General features: G+C 37.8%; 1 pseudogene; it reads left to right on the forward strand.

The window, feature by feature from the left end:
• Positions 1–14,950: 14,950 nt before the first annotated feature.
• On the forward strand, positions 14,951–15,869 carry LOC119516508 (annotated as a pseudogene).
• Positions 15,870–22,874: the final 7,005 nt, after the last annotated feature.

Genomic DNA, 22,874 nt, shown 5'->3' on the forward strand with positions numbered 1-22,874 from the left:
CCGCTACTTTGCTAAATTTGTTTATTAGCTCTAGTAGCTGTATCGTTGATTTCTCAGGGTTTTCTAGATATAAGATCATATCATCTGCAAACAATGACAGTTTTACTTCTTCTTTTCCAATTTGGATGCCTTTTATTTCTTTGTCTTTCCGGATTGCCCTGGCTAGCACTTCCAGCACAATGTTGAATAACAGTGGTGACAGCGGGCATCCTTGTCTTGTTCCTGATCTTAGAGGGAAGGCTTTCAGTCTCTCACCATTGAGTACTATGCTGGCTGTGGGTTTTTCATATATGCTCTTTATCATGTTGAGGAAGTTTCCTTCAATTCCTACCTTTTGAAGTGTTTTTATCAAAAAGGGATGTTGGATTTGTCAAATGCTTTTTCAGCATCTATTGAGATGATCAATTGATTTTTCCCTTTCGAGTTTTTAATGTGTTGTAATACATTGATTGTTTTTCTTATGTTGAACCATCCTTGCATGCCTGGAATGAACCCCCATTGGTCATGGTGTATGATTTTTTTAATGTGTCTTTGGATTCGATTTGCAAGTATTTTGTTGAGGATTTTTGCATCTATATTCATTAGGGAGATTGGCCGGTAGTTTTCCTTTTTTGTAGCATCTTTGCCTGGTTTTGGTATTAGATTGATGTTAGCTTCATAAAATGAGTTAGGTAGTGTTCCATTTTTTTCAATGTTTTGAAAGAGTTTGAGTAAGATTGGTGTCAGTTCTTTCTGGAAAGTTTGGTAGAATTCCCCTGTGAAGCCATCTGGCCCTGGGCATTTATTTGTGGGAAGATTTTTGATGACTGATTGGATCTCTTTGCTTGTGATGGGTTGGTTGAGGTCTTCTATTTCTTCTCTGGTCAGTCTAGGTTGTTCATATGTTTCCAGGAAATTGTCCATTTCTTCTACATTCTCCAGTTTGTTGCCATACAGTTGTTCATAATATCCTCTTATAATTTTTTTAATTTCTTCAGGATCTGCAGCTATGTCACCTTTTTCATTCATTATTTTGTTTATATGGGTCTTCTCTCTTTTTGATTTTGTCAGTCTAGCTAGGGGCTTGTCAATCTTGTTGATCTTCTCAAAGAACCAACTTTTGGTGATATTTATCCTTTCTATTGTTTTTTTGTTCTCTATGTCATTTATTTCTGCTTTAATCCTTGTTATTTCTTTTCTTCTACTTGGTTTAGGATTGGTTTGCTGTTCATTTTCTAGCTTCTTCAGTTGATCCATTAGTTCTTTGATTTTGGCTCTTTCTTCCTTTTTAATATATGCGTTTAGTGCTATAAATTTCCCCCTTAGCACTGCTTTTGCTGCATCCCATAGGTTTTGGTATGTTGTGTTCTCAATTTCATTCGTCTCTATATATTTAGCAATTTCTCTTGCTATTTCTTCTTTAACCCACTGATTGTTTAGGAGTGTGTTGTTTAACCTCCAGGTATTTGTGAATTTTCTAAGTCTCTGATGGTTATTGACTTCTAATTGTATTCCATTGTGGTCAGATAATGTTCTTTGAATAATTTCAATCTTTTTAAATTTATTGAGGCTTGTTTTATGTCCCAGCATATGATCTATTCTGGAGAAAGTTCCGTGAGCACTAGAAAAGTATGTGTATCCTGGTGATTTGGGATGTAATGTCCTGTAGATGTCTGTTAAATCTAATTCATTTATCAGATTGTTTAGGTTTTCAATTTCCTTATTGGTCTTCTGTCTGGTTGATCTATCTATAGGAGAGAGTGATGTGTTGAAGTCTCCCACAATTATTGTGGAAACATCAATTGCTTCCTTTAGTTTTGCCAATGTTTCTCTCATGTATTTTGTGGCACCTTGATTGGGTGCATAGACATTTACGATTGTTATTTCTTCTTGCTGAATTGCCCCTTTTATTAGTATGTAGTGGCCTTCTTTGTCTCTCAAAACATCCCTGCATTTGAAGTCTATTTTATCTGAGATTAATATTGCTACACATGCTTTCTTTTGGCTGTAGCTTGCATGAAATATTTTTTTCCATCCTTTCACTTTCAGTTTCTTTGTGTCCCTGTGTCTAAGAGAGTCTCTTGTATGCAACATATTGATGGTTCATTTTTTTTGATCCATTCTGCGAATCTGTATCTTTTAATTGGGGAGTTTAATCCATTTACATTCAACGTTAAAACCGTGAAGGCATTTCTTGAATCGGCCATCTTATCCTTTGGATTATGTTTGCCATATTTTTCCCTCTCTCTATTAATATCCTTTATTGTACCCATACCGAATTTCTTTAGTACTGAACCTTTCTCCAAGTCTCTCTGTCCTGTCTTTGTTTCTCTGTCTGTAGGGCTCCCTTTAGTATCTCCAGTAGGGCAGGTCTCTTGTTAGCAAATTCTCTCAGCATTTCTTTGTCTGTGAAAAATTTAAGCTCTCCCTCAAATTTGAAGGAGAGCTTTGCTGGATAAAGTATTCTTGGCTGGAAATTCCTCTCACTCAGAATTTTAAATATATCGTGCCACTGCCTTCTCGCCTCCATGGTGGCTGCTGAGTAGTCACTACTTAGTCTTATGCTGTTTCCTTTGTATGTGGTGAATTGCTTTTCTCTTGCTGGTTTCAGACCTTGCTCCTTCTCTTTTGTGTTTGACAGTGTGATCAGTATATGTCTCAGAGTGGGTTTTTTTGGATTTATTCTATTTGGAGTTCGCTGAGCATTTATGATTTGTGTATTTATGTTGTTTAGAAGATTTGGGAAGTTTTCCCCAACAATTTCTTTGAATACTCTTCCTAGACCTTTACCCTTTTCTTCCCCTTCTGGGACACCAATGAGTCTTATATTTGGATGTTTCATATTATCTATCATATCCCTGAGGTCCATTTCGAGTTTTTCAATTTTTTTCCCCATTCTTTCTTTTATGCTTTCATTTTCCATTCTGTCATCCTTCATGTCACTGATTCATTGTTCAACTTCCTCTAGTCTTGTACTATGAGTGTCCAGAATCTTTTTAATTTGGTCAACAGTTTCTTTAATTTCCATAAGATCATCCATTTTTTTATTTAGTCTTGCAATGTCTTCTTTATGCTCTTCTAGGGTCTTCTTGATTTCCTTCATATCCCATACTATGGTCTCATTGTTCATCTTTAGTTCTTTGAGTAGCTGCTCTAGGTGTGTCTCTTCTGGTCTTTTGATTTGGGTGCTTGGGCTTGGGTTATCCATATCGTCTGGTTTTTTCATATGCTTTATAATTTTCTGTTGTTTTTGGCCTCGTGGCATTTGCTGAACTTGATAGGGTTCTTTTAGGGTTTGTAGACCAGTTGAAGTCCTTATCTCTAATTTATCAGATCTACAGCTTCGTGGAGTACACTTTCTCTAACTAACCAGCAGGTGGCGTCCACGAGCCACCTGTTCTCCACAAGCCAGATCTCCCCTGCTTAGCCTTTTTGGTGAGTGGGGGAGTGAGTCTTGTGGGGCCCAATCGGTGTACCAAGCTGGCGTGTGTAGTTGGTGTTGCCTGCCCTGTATGTGGGGCGTGTTTCTGGGCAGTCGGGGTGGGGGGGTGGCCCTAACAATCAAATCTCCCTGATGATCCTAGAGTTTTAAAGCTACTGCAATAGTCTAATCCTTCAGTTCAGTCCTGCCACAGTTTGTCTCTGCCACTGACCCACAAGTCTTTGGTATTGGCGTATGGCTCCTGAGACTTGCAAGTGGGCCCCTCTTCCAGGCTGTGCACGCCGGGTCCTCTGTTGAGGGATGACTGTGCTATGTCACAGGTGAGTGCCGTCCCCCCAGGGCAGTTCTGGGCTGCTGGGCTGTGTTGGGAGGCTCCCAGTCTGCTCAAATGATGGCTGAATGGGGCTTTGTTAATTCACACTGCTCCCCCTTCCCAGCTCTGGGACATTCAGCTGAGGTTGCAGGGAAGGCTAATGTCCACGCCCAGTTTTGTGGTGTGTGCCTGTTATTTGAAGCACTTCCGTCACACTGGGTTGTCTGGGGCAGCTCTGGGCTATGGGGCTGGCGATGGGCAGGACTGTTTCCTGTCCACCAGGATGGTGGCTGTGAGCGGACACCCCCCTTTTCTTGGGAAGTTGTGTTGTTTAGTGAATTTTCTCAGCCACTGGATTATTGCCTTTTGTCTCAGAGCTCTCTTAGTTCTGCTCTTGACTTGACGTGCCCAAATTTCAATTCTTTGAAGCTTTCTGTATTGAGCTTCTTAGAGTAATTGTTTTAGAAAAAGCAAAAAGGATTTAAAAAAAAAAAAAAAAAAAAAAAAAACGGCCCTCCTCAGAGATCTAATGGGTTATTGAAATGCTAATAGACAAAGCAACCAGGGTCATTAAGGAAAGGTGCACAGGGCAGAGAGATCAGCCTTGCTTCGGGATTTGCATATGCGCCTCAAGGCCTGATCTCCGCCCTTCCCCTTTCTGTGTTCACCAGAACTCCAAAAATCCTCTGTTTTTATTTTGGAGTTTTTCGTGTTGTTTTTTTTCTATGCCTGTCTCCTCTCTGCTGGGCTGGCTGCTCTCAGAGTCTCTGGTGTCTGGTCTCAGTCTATCTATGGTTGGAGTTTGAATCAGTAGAATGAGTTTCCGATAAGAGCAGCCACTGCAATTCTCCCTTCTCCTTCCTGGAGCTGACAGCCCCTCCTCCCCTGGGACTGAGCCTGGCAGGGAGGGGCGCGGGTCCCCTGGCCGCAAAAACTTACAGATTTCGCTGATCTCAGCAGTTCCACGTTTTCATGAGTGTTGTATGAAGTATGCCCAAAGACAGATTGCTCTGTGGTGTCCAGTCCACGCAGTTCCTGGCTTTTTACCTACTTTCCTGGAGGAGTAACTAAAACATACAGCTCACCAGTCTGCCATCTTGCCCCGCCTCCGACTCTTTTCTTTTTTTGGTTTTTCATCAAGAAACCTACCACCCCCTCTCTAAATATTTTATAAATATCCCATTCCTGTCACTCTTATTTTTCCCTCAGAATAAAAATATTCTTTTTACTTATAAATTTATAAATAATTATATCCTATAAGTGTCATTAAAATGATGATTCTTTCTCTATAGGGGAATGAATTCAGTCTCACCAAAATCTTACTTTAATCTAGGAGTATCTACAAATGGTTACAAGAAAAAAATAAAATTTACATATAGTTGGATTCTGAATACAGGAAAAATTTGAGAAAGCCACTGAAATATGGACTTAATTTAAGAAGCTAACAGATTGTGTGAGGATAAACAGCAGCTCTTAGTGTGAAATATTCTTTTTTCCTAGAGAAATGGTGGACTTGACTGCTGCCTTCTAATCATCATATGTATATGTGCTAGTTTGAAATTGTTATGGACCCCATAAAATCTCATTGGGTGGAATGTTTGAATGTTCCCATGGAGATGTGACCCATTCAACTGTGGTTGAGAACAATGATTGAATTATTTCCATAGATTTCTGGCCCCACCCATTCAGGGTGGAGCTTGAATAGTTCACTGAAGCACTTAAGAGAAGCTAAAAGTTGACACAGATGCTGATACTTGTAGATGTTTGGAGTTGCAGACATAAGAACATTTGGAGATGCTAAGAGATGAAGCCCAGAGTTTGCCTGAGAAGTTAAGAGAGGACTTCCAGATGCTTGGATAGAAATGCCTGGGAGAAAGGAGCGAGGATGCACAGGAGATGAAAGAGAGAGGAGCAAAGACAGAACCCCAGAGAAATTTTGGAGATAGCCACCTTGAAATTAGAACCCAGGAACAAAGGGTCAGGAGACACCAGCCATATGCCTTCCCAGCTGACAGATGTGTTCTGGATGCAACTGACTTTTCCTCGGTGAATGTATCTACTAGTTGATACCAAATTCTATGGCCTTTGAACTGTAAAATTGTAACCAAATAAACCACACTTGTAAAAGCAAATTCATTTCTTGTATTTTGCATAAAGGCAGCATTGGCAAACTGCAACAGATTTTGGTACCAGAAGTGGGATGCTACTGAATTTGCAAATACCAAACATATTGGAATGGCTTTTTAAAATGGATAAGGGGAAGTTTCTGGAAGAATTGTGAGGAACTTGTAGAAAAGACCAAGGTTGCTTTGAAGAGACTGTTGGTAAAAATATGTATTTTAGATATTTCCAATGTGGCCTTAGATATAAATGTTGAATGTGTTATTGCAAACTGGAAGAAAGGTCATCCTTGTTTTTAAGTGGCAGAGAATTTCACAAAGTTGTTTCCTGGGGTCAGATGGAAGTCATAATTTGAAAAACGAAGAACAGGGATACTTAGCTGAAAAGATTTCCTAACTAAAAGTGGAAAATGCAGCCTGGCTTCTCCTTGCAGCTTAAAGTAAAATGTGAGAGGAAAGAGATAAGCTGAGAACTGAAAAATTGGGTACAAAGAAACCAGAAATTGATGGCCTAGAAAATTCTGGGCTTCCAGAAAATGAGACCCTAGAGACTACAGCTTCATGTGAGGATATAAATAATCCTGGAACCAGCCAGCCATTTCAGTACAAGCCAGGATTTGTGATGGAGTTATCTAGAAAGGATTTTAGGAAAATCTTATTGTTTGATAGATTTGACTCCTGTATGCTGCATACCATGGCAACAAATTTTAGTGAGATATGTATAGACAGAAACCTTGCCAGTCTAGACCAAAAAAGGACAGAAAATGGAGAGTTTAAAGGAAAAATTTTCTCAGAGAATGCTGAACTCTAGAAGCCAATGTCTGAAGCCATGCAATCTTAGGCAAGCAGACAGAGCAATCCATCCATGTGGAAAGGGTGAGTTTGCCCTGGAGGCAGAGGGTGAGCCTTCTGCTCTTATGCTCATGAATAGTGCTGCCATCCCAGACATTAGAGACAATGCAGCACATTCCCTGAAGATTGGGGAAAGCCTGACAACCTCCACAATATTTGGAGAGGGAAGAATCTGACCCTGGAGTTTGAGGAAGGTCTGGGTGCTGCACCATTATTTGAGGAGGGTGGATCCAAGCAGTGGATCAAATGTGTGGAAGTGTTGGAGCAATCACCTCAGCATTTGGAGAAAAGGACTGCCACCAAGTCCGTTAGAAAGGGTTTTCCTCCTGCTTTCTCAAGCCCCAAGGATATAATACCATTCTTCAAATGACTCTCAGACTTTGAACTCAAATGAAATTTGCACTGCAGGTTTTTGAAACTTTCAGTCCAGTGATCACTGTCTTCTTCCAAATTTCTCCCTGACAATGAGAATGCTTATCCTATGAATGTCTCTCCTTTGTATGTTCAAAGCAGATAATAAGTTCTGAGTTTCACAGATCCACAGCCAGAGGAGAATTTTGCCATAGGACAGGTGTTGATAAGATTTTGTACTTATCAGTATTGTGATGAAATTAATGTGGGTTTGCATTTGGAAGGAGCATCTTTGTGGCATCTGGAGTTTGGAATGTGCTAGTTTGAAACTGTTATGGACCACAGAAGAGCCATTATCCCTTATACCAGTCTTGTTGAGTGGAATGTATGATTGAATGTTTCCATGGTGAGATGACCCATTCAACTCTGGGTGAGAACAATGAATAAATTATTTCCATGGAAGTATGGCCACACCCATTCAGGGTAGGTGTTGATTAGTTCACTGAAGTACTTAAGAGAAGCTAAGAGCTGGCATAGATGCTAAGGCTTGTAGATTTTCAGAATGGCAGACATAAGGGCATGTGGATATGCTAACAGATGAAGCTGAGAGTTTGCCCTGGAGAAGGTAACAGAGGATCCCCAGATGATTAGAAAGAAATACCTTGGGAGAAAGAAGCAAGGATGCACAGGAGTTGAGGGAGAGTAGCAAGAACAGAACCCCAGAGAAATTTTGGAGAAAGTGAGAAGTCGAAAATCAAAGCATCATCAAGGTGATGCTTTCTTCCAGAAGGCAGTGGCATTCTGAGTCTAGCTCCTGGTGATCCTTGGTTGTTGGCTTTTCTGTCACATTGTAATGCACATGGCAGCATAGGACAAAGCCACTTTGACATCAGAACTCAGGAACAAAGGACCAGCAAATGCGAGCCATATGCCTTCCCATACGACTGAGGTGTTCCAGACACCATTGGCATTTCCTCAGTGAAGTTACCCTCTTGTTGATACCTTGGTTTGGGCACTCCTATGGCCTTTGAACTGTAAATGTATAACCACTTTACAAAATCAAATTCATTTATGATATTTTGCCTAACAGCAGAATTGGCAAACCAGAACAGTATACTATATGGAAGGGGAGCAAATTCATTTTGTGTGAACTCTGGTTCAATTTTATTACATAGGTAATATTCAATTGTCATTTCCTGGGATAATTCCATGCAACATTTTGGAATTGATGAACACTTTCCATTAGTAATTTAATTGTCCAAAGTCATTATACCCATCCTCAGGTCCAAGGAACCTCATATAAACAAAGACACAGTACAAAGCAGTAAAAGAATACTTACGTGTATTATGCAAATAACATAACCAGTGTCAAAGTTTGCATATGTCAAACCTAGGAGGAATATTTTACACCTACCTCTGAGTTAAATTTCCAAGAAAAGAAAGTGATAGAATAGCTAAATGTTGGATGAGAATGTCTGGGAATTCATCTCCTGGTGGCATTCAAACCAATGGCAACATTCCCATTTTTCCATCACTTCCAGATCACAAATCTCAAAATCGGAAGCACCCATGTAGTTCCAAGATACGCCATCCAAATTGTGACTACATAACTGCTTCCATCACAGTGAGTTCCCAGAATGCAGACATGTTGTATTTATCTTTCACACAGGCAGGTAACAGAGCTAGTGGAATGAAGAAATCCCTTGAATGAAATTATATCTGTAAGTACTGTGGAAACAAATTGCAATGGAAATGTTTTTACTGATGGTAACTCCAGGAGCACAGAGAAAGTGACAGCAGTTGGGAAAGTCTGCCAAAATGAATTTGACCTATCAAGGAGCACTGTTTCTGGAGGACCTTTGTTTCCAGTGCAGCACATTATCTCTTTTCTTCATTATGGAATTAAAGAAAATGCTCATGGTATTTTTCAACACTAAATTTTCCATTTGATTATTTTGTTAAACTATTAACTCTTTTAAATATTTTAAACTCTTAATGTTCTCAAACTTATTAAAAAATGTTTTGTGATCTGTTTCTGAACAATTCCAATATGAATTTTTAAAGGCTTTTTTTCCCACTACCTGATTTCCTGTTGGCTTTTTCTCATACATTGTTTTCTTAGTGTCTACTCTGATTTTGTATCTGTGCTTTGTTTCATTCTTTTTGCTAATATTTGTGAGTATACTTGGAGGACTCAGAGGAAGGGATAGGATTTAACTTTGATTTTATTTTTCCACCAAATAGTCAAGGTGATGAATTGTTAAGTTTGCTGCCTAGGGTTGTGTGTACATGTGTGTGTGTGTGTGTGTGTGTGTGTGTGTATAGTAACATATTTACAACCCAAATTTTCCCATTTTAACCACTTCCAAGTGGACTCTTCAGTAGTATTAATTATAATCACAGCATTGTGATATCATGACTAATATACATTGCACCATAATATTCATCACCTCAAAGAAAAACTCTGCACACATTAAGCACTAAATCTCTTTCTCTCCTTCCTCACCTTGGTAACCTATATTCTGCTATCTTTATTTATGAAATTTGTTCTCTCTAGGTATTTAGTATGAGTGAGACTATATAAGACTATACAATATTTGCCTTTTTCATTTGTTTAATTTAACTCAGCATGATACCTTTAAGGCTTTTCCATGAGTAGCATGAATCAGAACTTCATTTTTATGGCTGAATAAGATTTTATTGTATATAAGTTCCACATTTTGTATATCTATTTATGTGTTGATGGACAATTCGGTTGCTTACATCTTTTGGCTATTGTGAATAATGCTGCTTGCAGAAATTAGGTATAACTTGCCTCCAAAATGCAGAGACAAAATAGGAATTACATCTCTCTTTTACAGATAAGCAAAGCCAAAGCAGCTTCTTCTGCTTCTTATTGAAATAGGTAGCTCCATGTGTCACAGACATCTAGACCCCTAGGAATTTACCCAACATTGTTAATCCCTGAAATCCTTTGGAATACATTTCCCAGATTCTGATATACGTGTCTTTCCAATGTGTCCACATTTTTTTGCTATTTCCTTCCCAATCGTTACTTTTATAATAGATAAAGATAAACACTGCATGTTTTAGTAACAAAACAGTGTTCCAAGGGGCAAAATTGGCTGCCATTTGCATTGTTTTTTCTCTCCTAGTTTCAGGTAACTAAATCTCTCAGGAATAGAGATACAGAAGAATAATGCACTAATGAAACTCATTGGAATTAATCCTGTGAAGTCAGAAACTAAATATTTCCCCTACATCATCTCACATGTTCATTAATAATTTCAACTGAGGAAAAATAAAATTGCATCTTCTAAAGGCTTCATGCATGGTTTCACCTTCCTGTCCTTCCTAAGGCAGAGCTTTCATCTTTATCCATCATTCAAGGAAGAAGCTGCACAGGTAACCACAGATGCTTCCCTGAAAATATCTGGGTGAGCCACAGAACCTTCCCAGATTCTGAAGGGATCTGGTATGGTGCATAGGAATCCTTTTATTATTAGTAACTTTAGACCTTTAATAGGGAAAACAAGTTAAAGAAATCTTAATAATACAAAGTCCTACTAAATGAAATTTCCTGATTCTGGAGGCAGACTCTAAACATGCTAAATTATCTTCATTCTCCAATGTCTTTCCTCAGGTGTTGACTCTTAATCATATGGTTTCCCTATTTCAATAGTGTTTTCCCTTATTTCACTGCTTTCTGTTTCTTTTTCCCTTGACATTAAACATTTGCTTAATATCACTCAACAACTTGCCCTTCAAATAATTCAATAAATATTTATTCAACCATTACTGTATGTTAGGCAATAAAACATATTCTGGAAAAAATAATTATCACAATGCTTCCCCCTCTTAAGGAGCTCACAATCTAAACATTGAAATACATATTTTAAACACCCAGTAATAACTGTTATCTTTGTAAAATGGATCCTAATGTAGTTGACTGTTCCTCAGAGATAAGTGAAGTTTTCTCAGAAAATCTAACTGAACCTAGAATAATTGTCCTTTGTTTTGAGTTGCAGCTCTTCCAGGTTGAGAAGAATGAGATGACTCAAAAATATACAGCAGGAAACAAAATGTGGGATAAATTGAACTGTAATTTGTGCTCAGGAAATTACAAATAATTTTAAATAACTGGCTAACTATGTGCAGGGTAAGAAAATTATACATAAGCCTGAGCAGGGAGGCAGGAGTTCAGATTTCAGAGAACTATATTTAGCAAACAGAATTTATATTTACTTTTGAAATTAGTGGAGATAAAGTGCAGGTTTTATGGCAGGGAATGCCCATGATCAGGCTAATCCAGTGAACAGGTCACCCCAGTCAATGTGTAGAACTGCCTATATTTCTGCTTTCAAATTCATAGAGAGATAAATAGTTATTGTGAGCAGCACAAAGGAATTGGAGAAGACTTGCAGAATTGATAGAGAAGAGTTGAGTCATGATGTACCCAAAGTTGCACCAATCAAGAATAGGCAAAATGCTGGAAATATTTTTTCCTAATTTCATTTAAATGTTTTAATAGCACTATGAAATTGGTTTCATTACTCTAATTTAATGGATGAAGAATGTGACCTTAGAAAAGTGATCTTGCTTGTCCAAAGCATGATGTGGAGTCTAAAGTCTAGCTCAGAGATTGCTATTTCCAAAGCTTTTGCACTACAATAATTTTAATTTTTAATATAATATTTTAAGAAAAGTGTTATGTATACAGACAACTGTGAAGAGAATACAGAGAGTTTTCATGAAATCCAAGCCCCCTTCCCCAAATGTGTAAAAAATCCCATCTAGAATACTACATTATATTGCTTCTTGGGCTCCTTTTGTACATGGTATTTTTCTTATTATCTCCTTTTTGATTACTTTGATAGTTTTAAGGATTACTGATCATAAATTTTTAAAATGTCCTTAAACTTGGATTTGTCTGAGATTTGTCTCATAATTATACAAGGGTTATGTGTTTCTCAAAGAAGACCAAGAGAGGTAAATTGTCATTTTCAGCACATGATACTCATGGTAAATACTATTAATATGACATAATTTTCAATGTTGACCTTAGTTATCTGGCTGAAATAGTGTTTAATAGGTTTCTTCACTGTAAATTTACTCCTTTGTCATCTGTTCCATATTGTACTGTTTGAAAGGAAATAACTATATGCATCCTATCCCTCAGGAGTGTCATGCTTTGCTCTACCTCCTTAAGAGCATATTATGTAGGTAAATTATAGGAATTATGCATTGGATATTTGCCTCTTCTTTATCTATTCAATCATGTCTTTCAGAACAAGATCATGAACAATCATATTATCCTTTGGGACAATACAACTTAAAATATTTTGTTACTCAATTTGTTTTACACTTGGGCTTTGGCAGTTCTTTCATTTGTCTGTTTCCCTTTGACCCATGCATTGTGCTTTTTCCCCTGGTTGTAAAAGAAACTGTAGGCTCATCCTGTGTATTTCCTGCCCCACTTTTAAAATTAGTCATTTATTGAAGGATTCCTTGTTATTTTATAGGAAAATGTGTGTTCTTTGCTCCTGGAGCCTCCATGCCCTTTCAGTTAATACAGCAAGGAAATATCCCAAAATGTATATGTACATATATCTATAAATATATCTGTGTGTTTCCATCTTTACCTATAATTAGCTGAATTAGTGTTCATACTTCTGTCTCCAACTTTAATCTATTACCACATTGATGATTTCAGCCTCCCACTCTTGCTCTTATGCAAACTTCCACTCCCAAAGTGAGGAGCCTGGTTCAAACAATCCACCGTCCATTTTCTCAATAGCACAAATCTAACGTACATATTTAGAAATATTGGGATTCTCAGTCCCTTCTCCTTCAGGATACAGTGTTAGCAATATAATCAACCTATGTAGAGTTTATTTTCATTTTGTTTTAGAGACACCATTCATTGCCATTATTACTTTTCCCCACACGGTCTTTGGTGAGAATATTTTATACATTTGTAAAACAGACTTTTGTGGTCACATTCTACATTCCATGCTGGTATTCTCTCAATGTAACAAAACTGTTTTTAACTTGTATATAATTTCTTTATCTTGTAAATTTCAGTTAGTCTTGGCAAATACATAATGTTTCCACAATTAGAGTTTAACAAAGAATGGTTTCATTGTACTAAAATATCCCTTTTGCTTACCTAATCATCCCTCTCTCCCTCCTCCTAAATGCTTTAAACCAATTAGCTTTGGGCATGTGTCAGTAGAGGGAGTAAGGGATACTATCTGTAGAGACTGAGCATATATCCCAGCTGAAGCTGTCTTCTACAATTGACAACAGAAGCTGAGGGAAAGAAATTATAATTATAGAGGGGTAAATTACATACCATTCACATACATTATATATTATGTATAAAACTGTATGATAATATATAATAAAATATATACATATTAAGAACAGTAACTGAGTTTCTGGATCCTTTCATCCTCATCAACAGGATGTTCTGAACTTCAGTAACATATTTGATCTAATTGCAAACCTCTAACCATTTTGTGTTACACACTCCATTCACACTGTTCTCCTTGATGTTCCTTGATGGTGATAGGAATCCTTTTACTCAGGACTCATAAACTGCTCTTTCTCTGCCATAATGTTCACAGATGTCTGCCTGGCTCACTTGTGTAAATCTTTTAGATTTTTTTTATCAAAGGCCCCATTAGAGGTCAATACATATGAAAGATGTGCCAGTTTGAATGTATTATGTCCCCCAAAACACCATTATCTTTGATGTAATCTTGTGTGGGCAGGTGTATTAGTGTTGATTAGATTGTAATTCTTTGAGTGCTTCCATGGAGATGTGACCCACCCAAATGTAGATGATAACTCTGGTTAATTTCCATGGAGGTGTGGCCCCACCCATTCAGTATGGACCTTGATTAGTTTACTGGAGCACTATATAAACTCAGACAGAAGGAGCAAGCTTGCTACAGCCAAGAGGGACACTTTGAAGAATGCACAGGATCTGGGAGAGGAACTGCAGTTTACAGAGAAATTTTGGAGATGGCCTTTGAAAGCCAACTTTTGCTCCAGAGAAGCTAAGAGAGGACAAACACCCCAAGAGCAACTGAGAGTGATATTTTGGAGAGAAGCTGAAGCCTAGAGAGGAATATCCTGGGAGAAAGCCATTTTGAAAACAGAATTCTGGAACAGATGCAAGCCACATGCCTTCCTAGCTAACAGAGGTTTTCTAGACATCATTGGCCATCCTCCAATGAAGGTACCTGATTGTTGATATGTTACACTGGACACTTTATGGCCTTAAGACTGTAATTGTATAAGCAAATATACCCCCTTTTATAAAGGCCAATCCATTTCTGGTGTTTTGCATTCTGGCAGCATTAGCAAACTAGAGCAAAAGATTTAACCATACACTCTATGTCTGTCTTACCCTGAAATAGTTTACTTAATATTATCCAAAATATTTTTAATTTATTGATTTTTACTGCCTCCACAACACATATATGTCTTAGAGGAAAACTTGTCAAAGACAAGGATTTTAAAATGAACTATATTTCCATTTCCCAGGGTCTCAAAAGTATTTAGCAAAATATAATTGGTCAAAATATTTCTTGAATGAACAAAAGAAAGAGTCATAGAATAGTGAAGTAAAATCTTTCTTTGTGAAATATTTAGGTTTACAGAACAGAATAGATAATTAGAGACAGCAACAAATAAAAGATGGAGCAGATGGAGCATTTGGTATTCTTGATTTATTCAGGTAAATGATACCAAATCTATAGAAAATGTATAGGAATTAATTGAACATCAAAAATATGATCCATATAAATTCTTGTATTTGTTGATCACTTCTTGCATTAAATTTGCAATGTTCTGGTCTTTTTTTCCAGAAGTTTCATCAGCTTCATGGAACCAGGGAATAAATCACATATTTCACAATTTATCCTTCTGGGACTTTCAGAAGAAGCAGAGCTCCAGCTTCTCTTCTTTGGGCAATTCCTCTCTATGTACTTGGTCACCTTCATTGGGAACCTTCTCATTATCATGGCCATTATAACTGACTCACACCTTCACACACACATGTATTTATTCCTCTCAAATCTTTCTTTTTCAGATATATGTTTCACTTCCACTACTGTCCCAAAGATGCTGCTGAACATTCAGACAGAGTAAAGTCTTAACGTATGATATCTGCCTCATACAGATGTATTTTTACATGGTTTTTGGAAGATTAGATAATTTCCTGCTGACCATAATGGCATATGATTGGTTTGTAGCCATCTGTCATCCACTACATTACGCAGTCATCATGAACCCAAAGTTCTGTGGCATACTGATTCTTGCATCGTGGTCATTGAGTGTTCTTGTTTCTCTATTACTTGTCTTAATGGTTTTGCAATTGTCATTTTGTACAGAGTTGAAAATCCCCCACTTTTTCTGTGAAAATAATCAGGTAGTCCAACTTGCTTGTTCTGACACATCCATCAATGACCTACTGATGCATTTTGTATCTGGACTTCTGGGTATTATTCCCATCATTGGGATCCTTATCTCTTACTCTAAGGTTGTAACCTCTATATTGAGAATTTCCTCAGCTAGAGGCAAGTATAAAGCCTTTTCTACTTGTGGCTCTCACCTCTCAGTCATTTCCTTGTTCTATGGTACAAGTATTGGGGTATATATTAGTTCTGATACTACCCAAAACTCCAGGGCTAGTGCAATAGCCTCAGTGATGTACACAGTGATCACACCTATGCTGAACCCTTTTATATACAGTCTTAGAAACAAGGACATAAAGCAGGCACTAAGAAAGCTTTTCTTCTAATAAGCATTCTCTCCATAGCTGGATATTTTTGCCTCAAAATTGACAGAACCTTATGAGAAATAGGGATCCAAATCCAGGAGCATAACTCATGATGCTTTTGTTAACTCAGAGTTAATATGCAATTTATTTATTTCAAGTGTTCAATATTTTTAACCTTATATATTATAAGGAGCTGTTTCTTTTGTATTTATTTTTTCTCCTTGTATTCTCTGGGTTCATTGTATAAACACAATATATTGCATTAACATTGATACCTACAGAAAATTAGGTTTTTATAGAATTTTAGGAATCTGGATATGGAAGGTGTACTGCTGTCCCTGCCAGATTAAAACACCTGTCTCTTGCATCATCTGCTTTTAGAGAAAAATATTTTGTCATGTCAAAGGATGTATATCAGTTGCCAAAGTTTCTTCTTATTTACTCCAGAACACAATAGGAAATGGCATAACTATCAGTATAAGTGTAATATGCCATGTTCAACATCTAATATTCTTATACACAGTGCAAAATGTAAGATAAGTGGGAATATCATAAAAATCATAACACATGGGCCTCAGTCTTTGATAGTATCAGTAAACTTTGTGGTTGCTTCAAGGATACTTTATTACTTTATAAAAATATTTAAGGATGTCATCACAGAAGTTAGGAAATAATTACCATATATTTGTTGTACCACTGTATTTTGTGAGACAAATTAAGGAAAATTATTCATTCAAGACTTGAAACTAGAAGCCTCCACTTTGACAATAAAGCCAGAGCAGAACTTTGGGATTGTATTTTTTTCTTAGCTACTGACTTAACCTTCAAAAATTGATCTGGTTATTTAATTTTTCCCAGTTCACAAATGTGCATATAAAGGACACAGATACCTCTGAGCATTAGTATACTGATAAATGCTTAACTGGCTCTTCATTAGGAGAGAAAGATAAAAATGAAAGAAAGGAAGAAGGGAAGAGATGGAGAGAAAAGAAGGAGGAAGAGTAGGAGGAGGAGGGTGAGGAGGTGGAGACAACAAAAGGCAGATTGTTGAGAAAGAGAAAGAGGGTAAGGGAGGAGAAGGAAAGAGAAGGAGAGAAAGAGTAAAGAGTATAGAATAACTTTGTGACAATTTTACAGCTCATCCTCAAGGCTAGCTGGTTCAACATTGGAGGGCCTGGGTCACTACACTGTCTCAGGTTTTGAATCAAATAATAAATTGTGATTCTTCATTTTTGTGATTCAGGGCAGTGAATTTTCTTTCACCAGAACTAAACATATTTCCTATTATACAGATCAGATGAAGTCTTAATACGCAGTCTAAAATTTTTTATTCATGGGAATATGATGATCAGTTTGCAATTTTCATTGGTATGATACATGTGGATTAACATGCTGGCCCTGCTAACTGTTACATTAACCTTGAATACCATACCATACACTAGTTCCCATTTGAGGATGCCATTATCCCAATGAAAGTCAGTAGTCACCCATTTCAATTTCAGCCTCTCATACCTTAGTTTTATCATACAGAGGAGAATCACTTAAGAGCTTCCAAGGTGATGGCTGCACCCCTCACCAACGTGTTCCTCAATTTCTTGGTTATTGTAGTGGCTTCTGAACTCTTTTGTAGGGCTATTTGGTGAGAAGAGTGTGTGTTTGGGACACAAAGCAAAACAATTTCAGGTATTTCCTTCTGGCTATTCCAATACACCAGAAATATCCATATACTGATTCAGTAGTCATGATCGTTTGCTAAATCCTAATTTTTCAGTTACACCTCCTCCCTCTCATTTCATCCTTCTCTCAATCATCAGGGATATTTGGGCAATGACCATTTTAACAACTTCATTCTTGAAAAGGTTGCTTACCTAATGGGGTCGAGGAATGAAGCTGGTTGATATTCTTGGAGTGACTGGTACCTCTGAATTTCAGGGTTTACCTGATATAGGAACAATAAGGAGGTCTTAAGTTTCTGAAAAAATAAACTTACTAAATAAAAGTTTTATAGAGTCTTAGATATAGCCCAGGGTATTCTTTAGGGTTTTCAGGGCTACTGCTGGTTGGGGCTTTGCATACTATGGCAGTTGGAAATATCTGGCTTAAACTTGCATAAGAGTAAACTCAAGAACGACCTCTTGACTCAGTTTGAAATCTCTTAGCCATTAAACTTTAATTTGTTTCATTTCTTCCCCTGCTTTATTTAAGAAGACATTCTCAATCCATCAATTCTAAGACCAGGTTCATCCCTGGTAGTCATTTTCCACATTGCCAGGGAGAATTAAACCCTGGAAGTCATGTCCCTTATAGGAGGGAGGATAGTGAATTTATTTGCTGAGTTTGGCTTAGGGAGAGAGGCCACATCTGAGCAACAAAAGATGTTCTCTGGGGAGACACTTAGGCATTATTATAAGTAGGCTTAGCTACACCATTGCAGAAATGCATTTCATAAGGGCAAGCCTCAAGACTGAGGGCTTGGCTTATGAAACTGGGAGTCCCTAGTGCTTTGGAGAATATCAGGAATAGATCCACGTTTATTTTTCTCTAGTTCCTGAAGGACTTTAAAAATAATTTTTATTTTCAGTGCAAAATACTTTGAAATGTTATCTGGGTATTACATAAACCTACAGAATATCAAGAACACATTCCCTGATGTAATTAGGCTATTTTCATACACTGATCATACAGATTAAATTAGTATGCTACAGAAAATTTAAACTTTGGACAAAATGAACATACCACCATTTAGCCTCACACAGAAGTTGAAGTTTTAAAATAGAGACAATATCATCCTTTACCCGGTATTCTGATTTACCTTATTCCTAACCAAATCTATTTCACTAATATCTCTAATTGAATTGTGATCTCTTTTTCAGCATGTTTAACAGTTGCTGAATGGAGTAATGTAGACTTTCAGGGCTGTAGAACTCAAACTCCTAGTCTCAGGTATCACACAGATACTTAAAGTTCCAGTAAATTACCAGTTTATACACAAAGAGCACAGTTGCTCAGAATTTAGAAATAGCAGTTAAAATGCAGAAATAAATGTGACTGCTGTAGTTCCTTACAATCTACTAACTTTAACAATGAGCCTTATTGAAAATTATGTACTTATTAGTCATCAGTTACTCAATCTCTGATCACTTTCTATCTCCTGATCACCTATGTTCTTGAATTCAATTCTGAGTTATCTCATGATAGTAAGTTTATATTAGTGAGGTCATGCTATATTTGTCCTTTCATTTCTGGCTTATTTCACTCAACATAATATCCTCAAGTTTCATTCACCTAGTTGAATTCCTCATGACTTAATTTCTTTCTTCAGCTGAACAACATTCCATTGTATGTATCCATAAGATTTCCCCTTTCTGTTCATCAGTTAATGTACCCTTGGACCATCTCCACCAATTGGCAATTGTGAATAATGCCACCATAAATACCAGTGTTCAAATATATTTTCAAGTCCCTGCTTTCAGTTTTTCCAAGAGTGTTCCTAATAACAGTGTTGCAGAAACATATGGCAACCCTCTGCTTAGGCTCTTAAGCATTTATTTAATAATGGCAAAACATTGAGCTAGTTATTTAATTTCTCTATGCCACACCTTCTTTATCTCTAAAATGGGGATATTAATACTATTTCTATTACAAGATTATTGAGATAGTTAAAAGAGATAAAGCATGTAAAGTTCCTAAAACAGTGATTGGCACAAAGTAAACACTCAATTTAGCTTGTCCATCATTATCAAATACAGATTTATTGAGACTTTTATATACATAGGAGATTTTTAGATGCACATAAACATCTATAAAGCAAATTTGCCGTGATTGCTGTCACACAAGTAAAAAAAGACAAGGTGTTCGGTATAGAAGACTATTTCCATTTAAGAAAGTCACAGAAGGATTCTGTAAATAGTTTTCCATATTAGAAGAGTCAAGGAGAGGATTGTGGGAAGATGACAAACTAGGGAAGTCCAGGATTCAGTCTTTCCAGCAGAACAACTGTTAAACAGGCAGGAACTATCTGAAACAACTATTCTGAAACTCTGGAAGCCAGTAGAACATTACAGCATCTGGAGAAGACAAGGAGGAAGAGCTGGGAAATTACAGCAAAAACCAGTAAAGTGCTGTTTCCACTTGGTGTCTACTGTGCCCATCTGCCATGCCTATGGCTGGCCACCATGAAGTCCAGTCCCTGGCCAGCTCATTTGTGACAGAAAGGGACATAAAAGTCATCTTCCTCAAGACCAGTGATGGAATTGGCCAATCACTGATCATGGTTTCTCATTAGTGATATCAGATCACTGGGGACCAGGCTCTGAGGGAAGAGACTGTTTCAACCCAGCACTGCTCTTCCTCAGGGATGCAGGAAACAGGTTTTGACTGGGAACATCTTGGGAAAACTCTTGGGAAAATCCTGTCTGTGATAAGCCCCTCCTAGATTTGTCCTCCAGGCAAAAGCAGTTTAGGACAATGAAAGGAATATAAGAAACTGTAGAGGCAGACAGTCTGAGGCAAAGGCTTACCTGCTTTATACACCCAGGAGAGGGAGGATGGTGTCCTGGGAAATAGAGGGCACATTAAAACTCTTGTAAACAGGGGACTCCAAAACAACTAACAAGCACAAGCCCAGGACAAAACAGGCCAAGAAAAGACAAGGAGAACCCTATGTGCTTCCTCCACCATGGGCAGACCTTTCTGATAGTGGGGCTAAAGCACAAGAAAATTTCTGACTTATCAACAGTTGGTTGTTGTTATTTCAGGAAACAGACATCTCAGAAAAAATCACAGAGGTAACATTTTAAAATATTAAAATGTGCAGTGGCTGACCAAGGAGTATAAGACAAAGAAACAGGAAATGATGACCCATTCAAAGAAGAGGATAAAAATCCAGGAAACAACAATGAAGAAGATTAGAATGTAGACATACTGAACAAAAAATTAAAAAAATGATCTTAAAAATGCTCAAGGGTAGAGAGGTATGGAATTTAGTTAGTCCTCTAGAGCAACTGTAAATAACCAGGAACAACTACTAAATTATCTGGAACAACTGTTAGGAGACATCTGTGAATGGACACAAATCATACACCAGCCTAGAATGGGTGGAACTGCTGAGATTGTAGCATAGAATTGGAAGTAAAGCTCTGCAAATCCAGAGCTGGCACCACTCCCAAATTGGGCATGGCAGGCCTAGCTGAAACACTGCCATATGGAAAAAAGAAACAGGTTACAGGGAAAGTTACTCATGCAAGCTCCAACTGCAGATTTAATTAACAAATTTTCACTACTGAACACAAGCTACAAGCACATACAGAGCAGGAAGTGAAGCATGTTCCTTTCAGCAGTGAGGAGGCAGAGCTGATGGGAGAAAATAAATGAATAAATAAAAACAGAGACTTTTGGAGATGGCTGAGCTCAGAATACTGGAAGATGGCTGTAGCACAAGAAAAGGGGCACAGAGAACTGGGTACCAACTCCAGTAAACGGCAAAACTGAGGGGCTGGAGACTGGCTCTGAAAAGAAGTTTTTGCTTTTTTTACATTTTTTCTCTCATTCTAAGCAGCCCATTAGAGAAAGCCTCAGGCATTTTCAATTCAATGTTAATGCAGGAAAGGGTGGATTTAACAGAGCCAGAAAGACAAAGGAGGAATTCAAGCAGAGAAGACAACTCCCTAGGGGGTGTATCTTCCCTAAGTAAAGGGGTGGGACCACCTCAAGTGACTACCCTCTCTCAGAGATTTCAGACCACAGGGCCTGGGGGGAAACAAACAAACCAGAAACAACTTAGGCTGGCTTCTGACACCCTCTTCCCTTGTAAGGTCAGGGTCCAGTGTGAATTAAAGGGACCACACCTCTTTATACCAGTGTAGAGCTGCAGGCTGACAAGTGCCACCTGCTGGGCAGGATAGGAAAAGCATAGTCTAGAGGCCTCATGGGAAAGTTTGTCCATCTTCTAGGATTCACCCTCAAAGAGATCTAATACTGAATACAGCCACCTCCTGAGACATGAGCCCCTCTGGTATGGGAATATATGATTAGGCAATCAAGGAAACCAGATGCCTAGACAACAGAAAATGGAAAAAACACACTAGGAAAAATGAAGATATGGCCCAGTCAAAGGAACAAATTTACACTTCAGCTGGGATACAGGAACTGAAAAAATTAATTATTAATCAAACAAATCTCCTAAATCAGTTCAAAAATAAATCCAAAAATCATATCAATGAGCTGAGGGAAGATATAGCAAAAGGGATGAAGGATACAAAGAAGACATTGGACAAACATTTAGAAGAAATCAAAAGTTAGAAAAAACAATTGGCAGAATTTATTGGAATGAAAGGCACAAGAGAGAAGAATACAGTGGAGACATACAACAGCAGATTTGAAGAGGCAGAAGAAAAGATTCATGAACTGGAGAACAGGACATCTGAAACCCTACACACAAAAGAACATATGGGGAAAAGAAGGGAGAAATGTGAGTGATGTCTCAGGAAAATGAGTGACAACATTATGCACATGCATGTACATGTCATAGGTGTCCTGGAAGGGGAAGAGAGAGGAAAAGGGGCAGAGGCAATAATGGAAGAAACAGTCACTGAAAATTTCCCATCTCTTATGAAAGACATAAAATTACAGATCCAAGAAGCACAGCAAATTCCAAACAGAATGGATCCAAATAGACTGAGGTCAAGACACTTAATAATCAGATTATCAAATGTCAAAGACAAAGAGAGAATTCTGGAAGCAGCAAGAGAAAAGCAGTCTATCACATGCAAGGGAAGATCAATAAGGCTATGTGCAGATTTCTCAGTAGAAACCATGGAGGCAAGAAGGCAGTAGTATGATATACTTAAGATACTCAAAGAGTAAAACTGCCAACCAAGAATTTTAAATCTGGCAAAACTGTCCTTCATATATGAAGGGGAATTTAAAATATTCTCAGACAAACATACAATGAGATAGTTTGTGCACAAGATTCCTGCTCTACAGGAAATACTAAAGGGAGCACTACAGACAGATAGGAAAAGACAG

The sequence above is a fragment of the Choloepus didactylus genome, chromosome 20 (assembly GCF_015220235.1).
Source record: "Choloepus didactylus isolate mChoDid1 chromosome 20, mChoDid1.pri, whole genome shotgun sequence".
NCBI classification, from domain to species: Eukaryota; Metazoa; Chordata; class Mammalia; order Pilosa; family Megalonychidae; genus Choloepus; species Choloepus didactylus.